This window comes from Oryctolagus cuniculus, chromosome 8, assembly GCF_051225735.1.
Source record: "Oryctolagus cuniculus isolate XC-2025 breed Fujian yellow rabbit chromosome 8, ASM5122573v1, whole genome shotgun sequence".
NCBI classification, from domain to species: domain Eukaryota; kingdom Metazoa; phylum Chordata; class Mammalia; order Lagomorpha; family Leporidae; genus Oryctolagus; species Oryctolagus cuniculus.
Genome location: NC_142874.1, coordinates 11,241,418 through 11,259,201, shown reverse-complemented (window position 1 = coordinate 11,259,201; position 17,784 = coordinate 11,241,418). Strand labels below are relative to the sequence as shown.

General features: G+C 38.4%; 1 protein-coding gene across 9 annotated transcripts in view; it reads left to right on the top strand.

The window, feature by feature from the left end:
• The window catches only part of MARCHF1 (membrane associated ring-CH-type finger 1), a 973,853-nt gene that overhangs the window by 303,208 nt on the left and 652,861 nt on the right, over window positions 1-17,784 (top strand). The gene's annotated exons all lie outside the window — the stretch shown is intronic.

Genomic DNA, 17,784 nt, shown 5'->3' with positions numbered 1-17,784 from the left:
TGACCATTTGCTTTTGTCTGATTGACACAAGGTAATTCTAGCTTGTAGTGTTACATTAATATCTAGTCTATTGATTTCCAATAGCTATACATTTATCCACACACTTTTATTTGAAAATTTAATTTTCTCTCATAATGCTATCAATTAGTCTAACTCTAGAATTTGAACTCTGTGTCTACTCATGGGTCATTACTATTTTGTTTCAATTATAGAATATTTATGGTATATTTTACTAATTATTAGGGCAAAGAGCTCATTTCTTTTCTGTTACAGGATTTGCTCACTATTTTCAGTAGTTAATTTTTGTACCTCTGTGTTGGTATATCTGTCAAACTTTAGAAGGAGAAAAAAATCTCAGCATTTTGGGTAGGTAATTTAAAATGTATATGTTACCTTGGTTAAAATTATGATTTTTATGTTTACTTTGCACTTTTATAAATGTCTCAAAGTTTTTTATACATATTGTCCTCTTTATAAATTTATTCAATAAGCATTTGATCTTTTGATTTTTGTTGCTTCTATTATGAATGAACTATTTCTTTTATTCAAATTTTATTTAATAAATATAAATTTCCAAAGTACAACTTTTGGATTATAGCGGCTTTTCCCCCCATAACCTCCCTCCACCAGCAACCATCCCATCTCCCACTCTCTCTCCCATCCCATTCTTCATCAAGATTCATTTTCAATTATCTTTATATACAGAAGATCAACTTAGTATATACTAAGTAAAGATATGAATGAACCATTTCTTCTCATTATGTCTTCTCTCTCTGGACATATATTTAAAGATGATTGACTTTGAATGTAAAAAATTTTACACTTTTCTATGATCCAAATCCGTTGTCTTAACATTTGGGTTACCATGGTTCTAACTTGTGTGGAATGCACACAAACCATGTTGTCATCTGTGAATAGACATAACTTACCTGTTTCTTTTCTGTGCTTATAGATCTACTTATTTTCTTTTGTCTGATTGCTTTTGCTAGTGAATTCAGTAATAATGACACAGTGAGCAAGGCTGTCTTGTTCTAATTCCTTTCGACATGGGTCACCTTAGGATTTTCCAAATTTTTAAGTTCTGCTTGCCTTTCGATGAAAATTCTGTCTTGCATTATACTGTCATCATTCAAGAGAAGTAAGGCCACACCTCCAGCACTTTGCTGAGAAATGACTTCAGCCAAATATTCATTTCCATCACTCACAAAGTCTATCTTCCACAAAACACTTGGACCCAAAAACAGTTCAGCCAGATTCTTTGCCAATTTATACAAGGATGGTCTTCTTACTTTGGTTCCTGATAGTGTGTATCACATTTCCTTCTGATTCTTCCTCAGAAGGGCCTGTACATCCAGGGCTTCTGTTTAGAATTACTCAAGTGCTCTCCAGGGAGATTGGGACTTTCCCTGCAACTCTTCTCCTCTCTGAGCCCTCAGGGAATTACTTTAGCAATCTGCTCACAGCAATGTGGGCCGTTTCCACCATGCACCTTAGGACACTTCCAGCCTCCTCCTGTTATCCAGTTCCAAAGCCATTTCACATTTTTTCAGGTGTTTGTTACAGCAGAACCCTCACTTCTTGGACCTGTTATTCTGTCGTAGTCCATTTGGATGTCTGTAACAACACGCCACAAGCTGTTCATTTGGGGGGCTGGGCGGTCCAGTGCCAGTGTGCAGCAGATTCGGTGTCTAGTGAGGCTTTGCTTTCTGCTTTGCAGATGGCTCCTTTTTCCTTTTGCCATCTAACAGACATATAAAAATACACATATTTACATTTTATGGGGTATTATGTGCTCTTCCTTTGCATGTATATATTGTGTGATGTCGCATCAGAGTAAATATCTCTGTCTTTTGAGCACTCCTCTTTATAGTTAAAACCTCCAAAAATCCTGTCTTCTAGTTGTTTATAAAGAAATGCACAGTAATTATCACCTCACACCCACTCTTCTCAAACTCTAGTAATCACTATTCCAAGTTCAGACCAATTATTTTTGTAAACTTCCACAAATGAGAGAGAGAGAAAGCAAACTATGTATATTTCTGTCAGGTTTGCTTAATTTAAACTAATGATCTCCATTTTGCTGTAAATTACAGGATTTTTTGGCTTTATGATATATATATATATATATTGTTAGATAGATAGATAGATAGATAGATAGAATATTTCCCTTTTTCATTCATCCACCAGTAGACATTTAGATTGATTCCCTATCTTGGTTATTATGAGTGCTGATATGTGAACATGGGAGTACGGTGTTATTTTCATATCCTGTTGTCATTTTTGTATATTTATATTTAGCAATGGGATAATTGTGTTACATGACATACCTGTTCTTACTTTTTTGAGGAGCCTCCATACAATTCTCTGTAATGGCTGTGCTAATTTGCATTCCTAATAAAGGTATAATAAGAATTTCCTTTCTCTACATCCTCATCATCATTTGTTTTTTTAAAAACAAATTTTTTAAAAAGATTTATTTATTTGTCTGAAATACAGAGTGATAGAAAGAGAAGCACACACACAAACAGACACACACACAGATCTTCTATCCACTGGTTCATTCCCCAACTCCCCAAATACCTGCAAGACCAGGAGTGGGCCACTCCAAAGCCAGATGCCAGGAACTTCATCCAGGTCTTCCACAAGGGATGACAGGGACTCAAATACCTAAGCCATTATCCACTGCCTCCACATAGATCAGCAGGAAGCTAGATCAGAAGCAGAGTAGCCAGGACTCAAATCAGGCTCTCTGAGGTAGGATGTGTTTGTCCAAAGAATTTGCTTAACCAGCTGAGCCTTGTCTGCCCCAACATCTGTTAATTTTGTCTTTTTGATAATAACCATGCTAAGCAGAGTTTGGGTTTGATTTTCATTTCCCTGATTGCTAGTGATACCGAGCAATTTTTTTGAGAAGTGTCTATTCAGGTCTTTTGCCCATTTCTTAACTGGATTATTTGTTTTTTTCTTGTTGAGCTTCTTGAATTCTTTATGTATTCTGTATATTAATCCTTTCAAAGTCCATAGTTTACAAATATTTTCTCCTATTCTGTGGGTTGTCTCCAGTCGGTTGATGGCTTCATTTATTGTGCACAAGTTTCTTTGTTTGGTATTACCCTATTTGTCTAGTTTTCCATCTGTTGTTCGTGCATTTTGAGGTCTTTTCCAAAATATTATTGCTTATGCCAACATTTTGAAGTGTTTCCCCTATATTTTCTTCTGTATTTTCATAGTTTCCAGCCTTACATTGAGATCTTTGGTGCATTTTTAGTTGGTGAGGGTGCTTTGTCAAAGGTCAGTCTTCTATGTATGGATGTATAGTTTCCCCAATACCAAATATTAAAGTTACTGTCTCCAGGGTATGCTTTTGGCACTTTTGTCAAAGTCATTTAGCTATTGCCATGTGGGTTAATTTCTCAGATCTCTATTATGTTTTATTGGTCTTTGAGTTTGCTTTTATGCCAGTGCCATGCTGTTTTGGTTGCTATAGTTCTATATGTCTTTTTTTAAAAGATTTATTTATTTATTTGAAAGGCAGAGTTACAGAGAGGCAGAGGCATAGAGAGAGAGAGAGAGAGGGAGAGAGAGCGAGAGAGAGAGAGAGAGAGAGAGGGAGGCCTTCCATCCTGTGGTTCATCTCCCCAGATGGCCACAACAGCCAGAGCTACTCTGAACCAAAGCCAGAAGCCAGGAGCTTCTTCTGGGTCTCCCACATTGGTGCAGGGCCCCCAAGGTCTTCCGCCATCTTCTATTGCTTTCTATTTCCTATCCAGAGGGCTGGATAGGAAGTGGAGCAGCCAGGACTCGAACCAGCACCTATATGGGATGCTGGCACTGCAGGTGGCAGCTTTACCCGCTACATCACAGTGCTGGCCCCACTCTGCATGTCTAGAAATCTGGTATTATGATGCCTCCAACTTTGCTCCTCCCGTTCAAGATTAGTTTGGCTGTTTGGGGTCTTTTGTGCTTCCGTATGAATATTTGGATCATTTTATAGAGTTCTATGAAGAGTGTCACTGGTATGTTCATGGTGATTTCATTGAATCTGTAAATTGATTTGGGTGATACGAACATTTTAGCAATAATAATTCTGCCAATCTATGCACATGGGAGGTCTTTCCATTTTTTGTGTATCTTCTTCAGTTTCTTTCTTCATTATTTTGTAAGTTTCACTATAGAAGTCTTTGATATCCTTGGTTAAATTTATTCCAATGTATTGTATTTTATGGTTATTTGAAAGGTACTAATTGTATAATTCCTTTCTCATAATGAGTTTATTATTATATAAACATGCTACTGTTTTTGCACATTGATTTTGTATTCTGCAATATTACTGCATTTATAAAATTCAGTTAATACTCTTTTGTTGAGTTTTAAATCTCTCTATATAGAATTATGTCTTCTGCAAACGGGGTTATTTTACTTGCCCCTTCCCTATTTTTATGTCTTTTATTTCCTTTCCTTGGCTATTGGCCCTAAAACTTCCAGTGCTTTTTTGAATAAAGACTGTGACAGTGAATATCCTTGTCAATGTGATTTTGTCAGATATAGCCTTAATTATGTTAAGGTATATTGCCTCTATTCTTAATTTGTTCAAGGTATTTAGTGTTGGATTTCATCAAATGCTCTTAACATATATTTTCATAATTTGTATCCTTCATTCTGTTGACATGAGTTAGTATGTTTATTGGTTTGCATATGTTAAATCATCCCTGTATCCCTAGGATAAATTCCACTTGATCATGATATATAGTCTTTTTGGTATGTTGTTGGACTTCATTTGCTAGTGTTTTGTTGAGAATTTTTACATGTAGCTTCACTAGAGGTTTTGGGCTATAATTTTCTTTTTTGTTTCCTTATCTAATCTTGGAGTGAAGGTAAAACTGGCTTCATTGATTGAGTTTGGAAGGATTCCCTCCCTTTCATTTTTGTGGAATAGTCTAATAATTTAGTTCTTTCTTTTTACGTGTGTACTTGTTTATTCATTATTATATAAAGTATACTATAAACCAGAAATCAGTATGTTGTTGAGCTATTGTTTTTTAAAATGTTTATTAATAGAAAGAGAACAGATTTCATGTATTTCATAGGCACATTTCTTAGAAGATAACCCTGCTTCCCTCCCTTTCCCTCTCCGTCCTTCAATTCCCCTCCTCCCTTCATTTCTTTCTTTAATTTTGACAAAGGGATAATTTCAGTCAACTCTATCATCATAGGCTTAATTCACCACTAACCACAATATTCAATGAGTTAAGCCTTAAAAGTTGTGGAGAATTCATCTGTAAATTATTGTTTCTGAGATTGGATTACTAATTCAATTTATGTTGTCATTGTTGGTTTGTGCATGTTGTCACTGTATTCATGGCTCAGTTTTGGTAAGTGATTTGTACCCTGAAATTTATCCATGTCGTCCAGGTTTTCCGCTTTGTTGGCATACAGTGTTCTCAATGCTCCACAATTTCTTTTGAATATTTTTGGCAGGTGTTCTAGCAACTCCTTTTTAATCTCTGATTTTATTTATTTTCATCATCTCTCTTGTTTGTTAGCTTAGCGTATCATTTATTGTTTTGGTATATCTTTAAAAAACAATTTTCATTTCATTAATTTTTATATTTTTATTTAATTTTTATTAAACATATGATTGAATTTTGGCATGCATATCCATAAATACATATATATAAGTGAGGTTTTTTTGTCCTCTGCTCACACCCATGTTAAGATAAAATATTGCTAGTACTTCAAGAGTTCTCACTATGCTCCCTCCATTTCTTTTCTTGTGTGTTGGAAAGAAGAATAAATTGTCATTTACATGATATGATTCAGTAAAGCAACATTTATAACTATATAACAAATAGTAAGAGATCCATATAATTTTTATACTCTCTCTGTATATTAATTACCACAAATAAAAGAAATGTAATATTTATCTTTTGGGTCTTGCTTATTTCACTTGATAATTGTCTCCAATTTTATCCATTTTGATGAAAGTGTCAGGATTTCATTCTTTTTATGGCTGAGTAATATTCCACCATATCTATCTATCTATCTATCTATCTATCTATCTATCTATCTTTCTATCTATCTATCTATCTATCTATCTATCTATCTATCTATCTTTCTATCTATCTATCTATCTATCTGTCTGTCTGTCTGTCTATGTGTGTATAAAACACCAGACTTTCTTCATCCATTTATTAGTTAATGGATATCTACATTGATTCCATATCTTGGCTATTATGAATTGAGCTGCTGTGAACAAGGGCTTGTAGGTAACTCTGCCATATGATGATTTCATTTGCTGTGGCTACATTCCCAGCAGTGGAATAACTGGGTCATATGGTCCACCATTCCCAGAGTCAGAACAGAGTTCATGCGGTCTAGGGAGCAGAGGAGTGGGGAGGAGTATGGTCCCCATTTCCGACAGGACAGGCCTCATATTCCCAGTCCTACCAGGATTTCTATCCCAGCTGCCCTGAACCCGCTGTCCACTGTGCAGTGGACACCTGTGTGGGCCTGTGCTCTGGGCCCTGTGTGGGCCTGTTGTCTGGGCCCTGTGTGGGCAGCCCTATGTGGGCCTGTTGTCTGGGCCCTGTGTGGGCAGCCTTGTGCGGGCCTGTGCTCTGTGTCCACTGCTGCCTTATAGGGCCCTACTAGTTCTACTGGATGGAGTCCACCTTGCTGGAATGCAGGAATGTCTTTCTAGACTGGACATAAAGCCAGGAAGGACTAGAACTCGCTCATAGACAAGGCCGCTGGTTTGGGTTGCTGTGCAGAGTTGTGGCATCATTTCACTTTATTTGGTTATTTATTTTTTACCAGCAAGATGGGGAACAAGTGCCAGTGCCGGCAGCCACGTCGTCTGCTTCTGCTGGTCTGTGGTGTTTCTGAGTTGTTCGGGCAGTATTTTCCGCAAATCCTCAGCTGTGTGAATGCGTTGTGGTGTGTAAGGATCTGTTGTCTGGGGGGATGGCCATCAGAGCGTCTTACGGCTGCGGTCCATGCTCCCTGTAGTATTTTAAAAATTTTCTATTTCATTTATTTCTGCTCAGATGTTTATTATGTCATTTCTTCTACTAACTTCGGGTTTGGCTTTCGCATGTTTTAAGTCTTTGAGAGCATTGTTAGGTTGTTTATTTGTTGTCTTTTTCTTTATTATTTTTCCTTATGTAGCCATTCATTGCTATACACTTCCTTGTTAGTGCTGCATTTGCTGGATCCCTTAATCTGTTGTATTTCCATTTCTGTTAGCTTTGACGATTTTTTTTTTACTTTTAAAAAAAGATTTATGATTTATTTTAAAGGCAGAGTTACAGAGAGAAAGGGAGGGAGGGAGGGAGGGGGAGAGAGAGAGAGAGACAGAGAGAGATCTTCCATCCACGGATTCACTCCCCAAATGGCCACAGTGGCAGGAACTGGACAGATCTGAAGCCAGGATCCAGGAGTTTCTTCTGGGTCTCTCTTGTGGGTGCAGGGGCCCAAGCACTTGGGTCATCCTCTGCTGATCTCCCAGGCACATTAGCAGGGAGCTGGATAGGAAGCCGAGTAGCAGGGTCTCAGATCGGCCCCATACAGGATGCTGGCATTGCAGATGCCAGTTCTACTGCTATGCCACAACACCAGCCCCAGATTCAAGGAATTTCTAGAAAAAGTTTACATTTGAGGGTTGGATAGAGCAATAGAGAGGTCCAGTTTGTTGCTTCACTTCCCAGTGGCCATGACAATGCCATTAGGGTTGGGCCAAGGCAAAAACCGAAAGCCTGGAATTCAATCCAGGTCTCCCAGATGGTTGGCAAGAACATACTGCTGAGCCATTACCCTGCCTCCCTGGGCCGACATTAGCATGAAGTGGGTATTTACCTGGACTGTGCAATGTGGCATGTGCATATCTTAACCAGTAGTCCAAATGCCAACCAATTCAAGCATAGAAAATTACCTCTGCGTGACTCTGGTTTCCATCTGCATGGAATACATGTTCCCATCCTTTCACTTTGTCTTTTTAGATGAAGTGAGTTTTTTGTACAAGTCTGTCAGTGGGCCTTGTTTTTTATAAAGATTTATTTTATTTATTTGAAAGGCAGAGTTACAGAGAGACTGAGGCAGAGAGGATGAGAGAGAAAGGTCTTCCATCCACTGGTTCACTCCCCAGATGGCCACAATGGCCTGAGTTGGGCTGATCCAAAACCAGGAGCCAAGAGCTTCTTCCAGGTCTCCCATGTGGCTCAGGGGCCCAAGTACTTGGGCCATCTTCTACTGCTTTCCCAGGCCACAGCAGAGAGCTGGATTGGAAGTGGAGCAGCTGGGACTCGAACCACTGCCCATGTGAGATGCTGGCACTGCAGGCAGCAGCTTTGCCCGACCCCAAACTTATATCTTTTTTTTTTTTTTTGTAAATCAAATTATATTTTGTGTTACCTGATTATATAAAAACTGTAAAGTGAAAATGATCCATAATTCTTTTTAACATTCCTAATAAACAGTTCAGCAGGAGATATGAGGCACAAAATCTTAGTAAAATATGACACAGGAAGAACAATAATGTAATTATCACTTAAATTTAACTAGTCATAATTTGTTATTAATATACAAAGACAACAAACTTTTAAAACAAACTTATATCTTTTAATTGTGGAATTCAATCTATTTATATTCAAAATAATTGATAAGTAGTGACTTAGTTCTGTCACTTTGGAGGTGTTGTGTTGTCTTTTTAAAATTTATTTACTACATCACTATATGTACATTTTTGCATCTGATGGATTGATAGTTTGTAATACTTTTAACAAACAGCCTTTGTAGTTAAAAAAAAAAAGTTTTTTCCTAAAGATGGGTCTTCAGATGTCAGTTTGTGTGGGTCTGTTTTGGTAGCAAGTGGTAGATTCTGTGGGTGCCAGCCTTCAGCCGGCTGTGGCTAGGATTGTGCACCCACCCATCTGGGGTCCTGGGGTGATCACTTAGGTACATTGTTTAGCAGAGTGTAATTGAGGCTGTGGCAACAATGACCTGAATTCCTGCAGGGTGACATGCGACCCTACAGTGCCAGCACCAAAGTTCTACCTAATGTCTTGGCACCCACCTAGCTCTTCTTGTCCCAAGCAGATGGTTACCTTCTTCAGGTTGTGATGTCTGGAGTGAACTGGCCTGCCTTCACCAACACTGTAATGCTGGGTTACATCCAGGATCCACAACCTTCCAAGGCCAATACAGCATTAGGAGGGCTGAGGCCCATCTTGCCATGGGCTTCGTGCCACTGAGGTCGACCTGCAGAATGAGACTGTTGTCAAAATCACTGGAGGAGGCTGTGGTCTCGACTAGGGACTGGAGCAGGTTCGAGGGCTGTGTCTGCAGGCACCGGCCTGGTGACAAGAAAGTATTCATATCTGCTCAGTGATGGTTTTACCAAATCTAAGATACGGTCCTGTGTTCACTGTGGTGCCCTACTCTGGGTGACTGAAGCCTGGCTCTCTGTGCGTGGTTGGTGAAGGCAGTCCTCTGGCCGCCCAGGCTGACATCTGTATGGGTTGCATCTGGATTTGCAGCTACAGGGACTTGTACTGTCTTGTGGGCATGTACCAGACCTGCAAGAGGCTAGAACAATACACTCATTAGGTCTATCAGGGTGCCGATCTCCATGGTTCCCAGCTACAACTAGAGGCTTTGTCTGCAAGTACTGACGTGGGATTCAGGGTCTCTATATCCGGCGCCAGGCCTCTGGGGCTTGAACTGAGTTTCAGATCAAAGTCCTGAGCTCACTTTCTCTCCCTACTCCCCTGCGGATGAATCTTACTGCTCACTGGGCTTGTGAGGTTGGAGAGGGAGTTGGAGGCAGTTCGTTGGTAGCCAAGGTGGTGCCAACCCAGGGTGTCCCTGAGTCACAGAGTTACTCAGCTCTGCTCAGGCTGCACTGCTGGCGGTGATATGGGTGAAAGAAGTGAAGTCCATGCCACCAGCTGATTCCACGGCAGAGTCAGAGGCTACATCTATGAGCAGTAGCCATCGGAAAGAGACGTTTAGGCTTTATCTGGTGCGGGGTCTTGCCATGGCATATATTAGTTCAATTATTTCTGTTTTGTCCACTACTTTACCTACTAGTCCTTTTTTTTTAAATATGTTTTTATTTATTTGAAAGAATAACAGAGAGAAAGAGAGAGAGAGAGAGAGAGAGAGAGATCCTCCATCTGCTGGTTCACTCCCCAGATGGCTGCAACAGCCAGGACTGGGCAAGGCTGAAGCCAGGAGCCAGGAGCTTCTTCCGGGTCTCCCACATGCATGCAGGGACTCAAGCACTTGGGCCACCTTCTGCTGCTTTCCCAGGCCCATTAGCAGGGAACTGGATAGGAAGTGGAGCAAACGGGACTCTAACCGGCACCCATATGGGATGCTGGCTCTGCAGGCACTGGCTCCAGCCACTATGCCACAGAGCCAGCCCCCTACTATTCTTCCACGAAGAATTCAACCTAACTTTTTGCCTTAGATTCACAAATAAACATCCTCAATGCTTACCACTAATTCTTATTAAAATTTCTGTCGTCATCTTTTAATTAGCTGAAACAGACTGTCTAGGGAATGGCTCGCAAGTACAGCATCCTCTGAGTTTTTGAAGTTCTGTATTGTTTTTTTCTTTTCTTTTTTTTTTGACAGGCAGAGTGGACAGTGAGAGAGAGAGAGACAGAGAGAAAGGTCTTCCTTTGCTGTTGGTTCACCCTCCAATGGCCGCCGCAGCCGGCGTGCTATGGCCGGCGCACCGCGCTGATCCGATGGCAGGAGCCAGGTGCTTCTCCTGGTCTCCCATGGGGTGCAGGGCCCAAGCACTTGGGCCATCCTCCACTGCACTCCCTGGCCACAGCAGAGAGCTGGCCTGGAAGAGGGGCAACCGAGACAGAATCCGGCGCCCTGACCTGGACTAGAACCCGGTGTGCCGGCGCCGCAAGGTGGAGGATTAGCCTAGTGAGTCGCGGCGCCGGCCGAAGTTCTGTATTGTTTCTGAGGCCTGAGACTTAAACATGATTTTTATGTATATAAAATCATACACAGTTTATATTTTTATATCTATGTGTTATTTATATATATAAAATTATGTTTCATAAACAAACATTGACATTTCTTTACTGTATTTTTTTTTCAACTTGATTAGATTGGCCCCATGAGCCAATCATTTATTTTCCAAAGTAACATGGAAGAAACAATTCTGGATCAAGTACAAGAAATTAAAGAAACAAAATATAAATAGTTTAATTATACGGAGGGGCAAAACTAAAAGAATATAACTTTTCAAATACAAAGAATTTCACCTTTTTTTTTACTTTTTCTTTTCTTTTTTTAACTTTTATTTAACAAATATAAATTTCCAAAGAACTTCTTATGGATTACAGTGACTTTTCCCCTCCCCATAACTTCCCTCCCAGCCACAACCATCCCATCTCCTGCTCCCTCTCTCATTCCATTTGCATCAACATTCATTTTCAATTCTCTTTATATACAGAAGATCAATTTAGTATATATTAAGTAAAGATTTCAACAGTTTGCACCCACACAGAAACACAAAGTGTAAAGTACTGTTTAAGTACTAGTTATAGCATTAATTCATGTTATACAACACATTAAGGACAGAGATCCTACATAGGGAGTAAGTGCACAGTGACTCCTGTTGTTGACTTAACAAATCGACACTCTTGTTTATGGCATCAGTAATCTCCCTAGGCACTTGTCATGAGTTGCCAAGGTTATGGAAGCCTTTTGAGTTCACCGACTCTGATCATATTTAGACAAGGTCATAGTCAAAGTGAAAGTTCTCCCCTACCTTCAGAGAAAGATACCTCCTTCTTTGATGGCCCGTTCTTTCCACTGGGATCTCACTCGCAGAGATCTTTCATTTAGGGTTTTGTTTGTTTGTTTTTGTTTTTGTTTGTTTGTTTGTTTGTTTTGCCATAGTGTCTTGGCTTTCCATGCCTAAAATACTCTCATGGGCTCTTCAGCCAGATCTGAATGCCTTAAGGGCTAATTCTGAGGCCAGAGTACTGTTTAGGACATCTGCCATTCTATGAGTCTGCTGGGTATGGTGGAATAGGAAGGGAGCACACTGATAGTCCGGGAAAAGACAGTTTAATAAAAGTGGAGATACTGTAGTTTCAGGGAAGAGTTAGGGGAAAAACTGCAGAGGAAACTCTTCCGGAACTAGTGGGACACGGTGGATCTACGTGGAGGGCATGGGCACCCCTGGCTTGGAACCCCAGCCACCGAGTCTACACACCAGTGCTCGAAAAGGAGGTAAAGCAAAACCTCAGTAGCCCGAGACACTGGTTGGGAAGCGGCAGGAATTGCCTAGAGGGAACGAGGCTTGAAGCCCCTTGGGGGAAAGTTCACCTGGCTAACTAGAGGAGAGAGAAAAAAAATAAAAGGGACCAGTATGGGATACACAGCAGATTCTACTGTATTCTTATCTTGTGTGTTTCTTTGAAGAACTCTTGCCAATTTTTATTTTCAGTCAAACTTTTTTCTATATTCCCATGATATTTTTTCTGTATCTCAAAGAAATATAATAATTTTATTAGGATATGTTTTGGAGTTGCTGTTTTCCCAAGTTTCGGTCAACCCTATCATACTGAAAAAGAGCTGCTTTAGCTTCTGGTGGCTAGTCTTAAAGTGTCTTTGCAAATATTATTTCTATTCCACTATTTGCTGGTTGTTCCTTCTTTTAATGACTTATGTCATATGAGTTGGGGCTTATTTATCTCTACTTATCTCATTGCTCAAACTTTCTTTCTCTATACCTATGATTGTAAACTTTAAATGCTGTTTCCTGGGTTCTGTCGTCCTTAGAGCCCCACCCCCATCCTGTGTATGGACTTCAGTGCTGATCTCAGATATTATTCATGTGTTAAGTGTGCATATTAGAGGTTTTACAGTAACTCGCATAGCAATGCTGTAGGATATTGGTGATTTTTATTTTGCATCATTGTTGATCTCTATTTATTGAAGGAGGCATGTAGATATTTAGGTTCTGGCCACCGAAATTTGATGAAGGAAATCAAGGATTCACAACTCTCTTTGACAGTTTCAGTACTTCTGTGCTGTAAGTTTGAATTTTGTGTATTCAAGTTTGGAACATTTGACAGTCTTTTTACAGACAAGTTGCTTCTAACAATTTTAGCTTTGAGAAGTTGCAGTACATTTGGCAAAGGGTACTGAGAATATTGAGTATATTCTTGGAAAAAATTTTGAAAATTTGCCAAGTTAATACTGTAAACATTTTACAGTACTTTCATGAATATGATGCTGTGTTTTAAAGAATATCTTAAAATATCTTATTTTAAGAATATCTCATAATTAAGGATTAAGAATCTTGAATTCCCGATAGGGTGATTCCTCATAAGTACACGTTATTACTGGGTTTAGTTAATAGTAATCGGAAGTGTCACTTAGCTTCTTTTCCTGTTCACCAAACTGCATGCTAAAACATGTTGTGCATAGTGTGTCCATGGGCCAGAAGTCTCAGCACCTCCTAGAAACTTGTTAGACATATAGCATTTATTGTCCAATCCAGACCTACTGAATCAGAATCCACATTTTTTTTTTTTTTTGGACAGGCAGAGTGGACAGTGAGAGAGAGAGACAGAGAGAAAGGTCTTCCTTTGCCATTGGTTCACCCTCCAATGGCCGCCGTGGCCGGCGCACCGCGCTGATCCGATGGCAGAAGCCAGGAGCCAGGTGCTTCTGCTGGTCTCCCATGGGGTGCAGGGCCCAAGCACTCGGGCCATCCTCCACTGCACTCTCGGGCCACAGCAGAGAGCTGGACTGGAAGAGGGGCAACCGAGACAGAATCCGGCGCCCCGACCAGGACTAGAACCCGGTGTGCCAGCGCCGCAAGGCGGAGGATTAGCCTAGTGAGGCACAGCGCTGGCCCAGAATCCACATTTTAAAATCTCCCTAGGTGAAGGGAAAGGGGAGAGGGAGTGGGAGAGGGGAGCGTTGTGGATGGGAGGGAAGACACGGTGGGGGGGAGGAGGCTATTGTGGTCCATAAGCTGTACTTTGGAAATTTATGCTCATTAAATAAATTAAAAAGAAAAAAAGAATCCTCCTGAAAAAAAAAAATCTCCCTAGATAGCCTGTATTCCTGTGAAGTGAGATAAGCCTTGACCCAATATAAAGACAAAGGTATGTTTTTGTGTCATAGACATTGATTTGACAAGCTGATATGGATTTTCATTTTGTATAAAGAATACTGACAGTTGAATTGATAGTCAACTAAATTAATTTAAATTCTGGTATTATTTACATGGTAGAAATGAGCATCAATATCATTTGATTCATTCTTGCTTTGAATTTTTCCTGATATATTTAAGGGACACACACCCCACCCCCTTCACAGAACACACACACACTGTTTTGTTCCTGAGTAGTTTTTTCTAAAACAATAGACCTTTCTGAAAATGCTTTTTGTGTGTGGTGTTCAGTACGGCACACAATGACTGAATGTGGCTACTGAGTACTTGCAGTTATTGAAAACCTTGAAGTTTTTAGTTTGATTGAATTTTAACTACTTAAATTGTACGTGCAGCTTTTGAGAATGGCGACTGTAGTCAGTGCATCTGGGAAACTGAATTTTTGATTTGATTTAATTTGATTGAAATTTAAATTTGAACATATCTGTGGTATTAGACAAAGACTAGAAAAACTATGGCCATCTTTTATTTGGCCCGTGAAGTAAGAATGAAGTAAGAATGGTATTTTTTCTGCTTTTAAAGGATTCTAACACAAACACATAGAAGCACACACTTGTATGGAAACCCTAAAATATTTATTACATGAGTCTTGGCAGGTACCGTTTCCAGATGCCTTCCCTAGAATGTTATATTTTTTAGAATAGCATGCAGAATTAGGAAATAAATTTAAAAGTAGATATTTTGGCAAGTATTTTGTTCTAGCATTCCAAAGTTTATATATTTCCTATAATATATTAATGCCATTAGTTTCTAAAAACTTTTGCATAACTGAATTTTTAGTAGTATAAAGACATCACCTTAACTTTCTTATTAAATATTTGACAAATTCTCAATATCATCTGAAGCTTAATGAAGTGAGGGGAAGCAAATATATAGATTGTAACCCTCATAAAATCAATTGCGGTCAAAGATTTTGTTTACCATTTCATGTTAATACTTAGAGATTCAGCAACACAATTAAGTTTAGAATTCCTTAAATTTCCTGTTGAGTATGTTTTAATAACATATGTAGTTTTCTAGGTATGTTTATGGTATCCATAGTCACAAATATCATTTTGAGTTACCTACTGAAATCAGTTTCCCCCTAGATTCTGGATAAAAGTTCTATCCTATTTCATCTTCTGGATAAATTTCTCCAAATTGCGTTTATATAGGACTATTAAACTTGAGTCATCAGATTCAGAATAACTATAATTTGTTATATCAAACTTACATCTTGAGCTGTATCTAAAATTATTTGAGTAACAAATTATTTTCTTTCCTTCAGCATAACTTGATTCATTGTTTCTGTAATCAATATATTCAGTTTTTATAAAATGTCTTACATAATGTATGTTACTTGATGCCAATGTTTGTAACATGAGTAAATATTTTTCACAATGTTATCAAGTTTTACTATGGTCTCTGCCAAACCCAGAAAATTTCCATTATCACTCCCATAAACTTTCTTGGATAATCTTCTGAACACACTTCCCTTGCCAAAATCAGAACTGTCTATGTGTTCAACACCATGCCATCTTTGCATTTAGTCACTGTTCTTGAACAAAAGACTTATTTCTGTAAATTGGATTTTAATTTTACATATCTAACCCTGTGATTGCTGTTCACTTTATTCAGGTTTCCTCCCTCCTCATGACTGATGTTTTTTTCATCTCTGGGGAAATGTAGACTAATTGTAATATGCTTTGTAAAATCAGAAATGTGTAGTGGTTTTACACCTGAAAAATTAGAATATAAAAGAATTCTTAAGCATCTTCCTGTTGCTTTCTGTAAAATCAGACTTTCTTTCATTGGATAATTTCACCAAGAAGGGCTCATAGCTGAATATTTAAAAATATGTCCACATTCTGGGATTTTAAAGGAGTACTTTTGTTTGGCTTGTCCTTTTGTTCTTCAAGACTTTTTTTTCCTCAAGATTTTTGAGAGTCAGTAGTTGCTGTGGAGGTGGACGATAATTTCATTCTCTATCAGTTTTGATTTCTACTTTATTCTGCTGCACTAATTACTAGGAAGGCTTCTCCTTTGCCTTTATGTTTAGTCACTCACTGCTCTATCTCCAGAATATTTTCAGTGTTCAAAATTATTTGATTTGTATATGTATGTGTACCTGCGTAAGATTTTCTATTGTGTATTGTCTTGTCTCAATAACATTTATAATAGACTTAGTTTGTTCCAAAATTATCTTCTGATAATTTTATTTAAATTATATTATACTTCCAGTACTTGGGAAATTATAAAATATAGCAAAATATGATATACTACATAGCTCATATTTGGTAAAAATAGCAAATACTAGCACTGTATTTAACAAAATAAATAACACAGCATTAATAAATAAAGTTAATGGATCAAACTTCCAAACTGAAAATTTAAAATTCCTGTGATATGATGGATAGGATATTATATAGTAATCTCTAGTTTAACCTTGTGCTAGTATTTAGTATTATATTATTAATAGATAATTAGTAATAGCAGTTACATCATGATTTATCTTTTACTTTAAGCATCTTTTACCTAAGTACCAAACTCAGTAATACCTTTTTGTTAATGTAAACAAAAAACAGATTATGCGAAATGTAGTAAAAACATATTACATATAGTCAGTGTGTTTCTATCAATAAGAGATTTTAAAACTTTTTTTGTGGACAGGCAGAGTGGACAGTGAGAGAGAGAGACAGAGAGAAAGGTTTTCCTTTTTCTGTTGGTTCACCCCCTCATGGCTGCTGCGGCTGGCGCACCACGCTGATCCAAAGCCAGGAACCAGGTTTTTCTCCTGGTCTCCCATGCGGGTTCAGGGCCCAAGCACTTGGGCCATCCTCTGCAACCTTCCCGAGTCACAGCAGAGAGCTGGACTGGAAGAGGAACAACCGGGACAGAATCCAGAGCCCCAACTGGGACTAGAACCCAGTGTGCCAGCGCCGCAGGCGGAGGATTAGCTTAGTAAGCCGTGGCACTGGCCGAGATTTTAAAACATTTTGCTCAATATTCTCATGTGAATGTGTGTATATACACAGAATAGTAGACTGTTTAGATAAATCAGAAGACTGATTTATCAGTGGGTAGATTGATAGGTAGATGAATATATTTGTTAGTATTTGTATTATTATGATTATATATTGTATTATTATAAATCCATTGATATTTCACAATACTTAATATTTGAAACTCAGAATGTAATATCTAAATTCAATTTAAATTATATAATCAGTAAAAATGGATCCTGTGAAGACAAAAGTTTCAGTGTACTCAATTGAATTTAAAGAAAATCAAAGGTAGCCAGGGTTATCGACAGATGACAACAATTTGAGTATTCTGAGTTAAAGAAGAATATCATTTTTTACTTTCAAAATAATCCATTTACAATTGTTTAAGGTATTTGTTAATATTCTACTCTTTCTGACTATCCAAAAATGTGATAGTTATTTATAAATGATAATCTGATTCTACAAACAGGAATGCCTTTAATTTGAAAATATGTTTTTCTATAGCTTCTCTACACATTTTTAAGAATGATAAATAATAACACGTATTAGTTCATTATGCTAAAATATCATCTTGTGATTTTA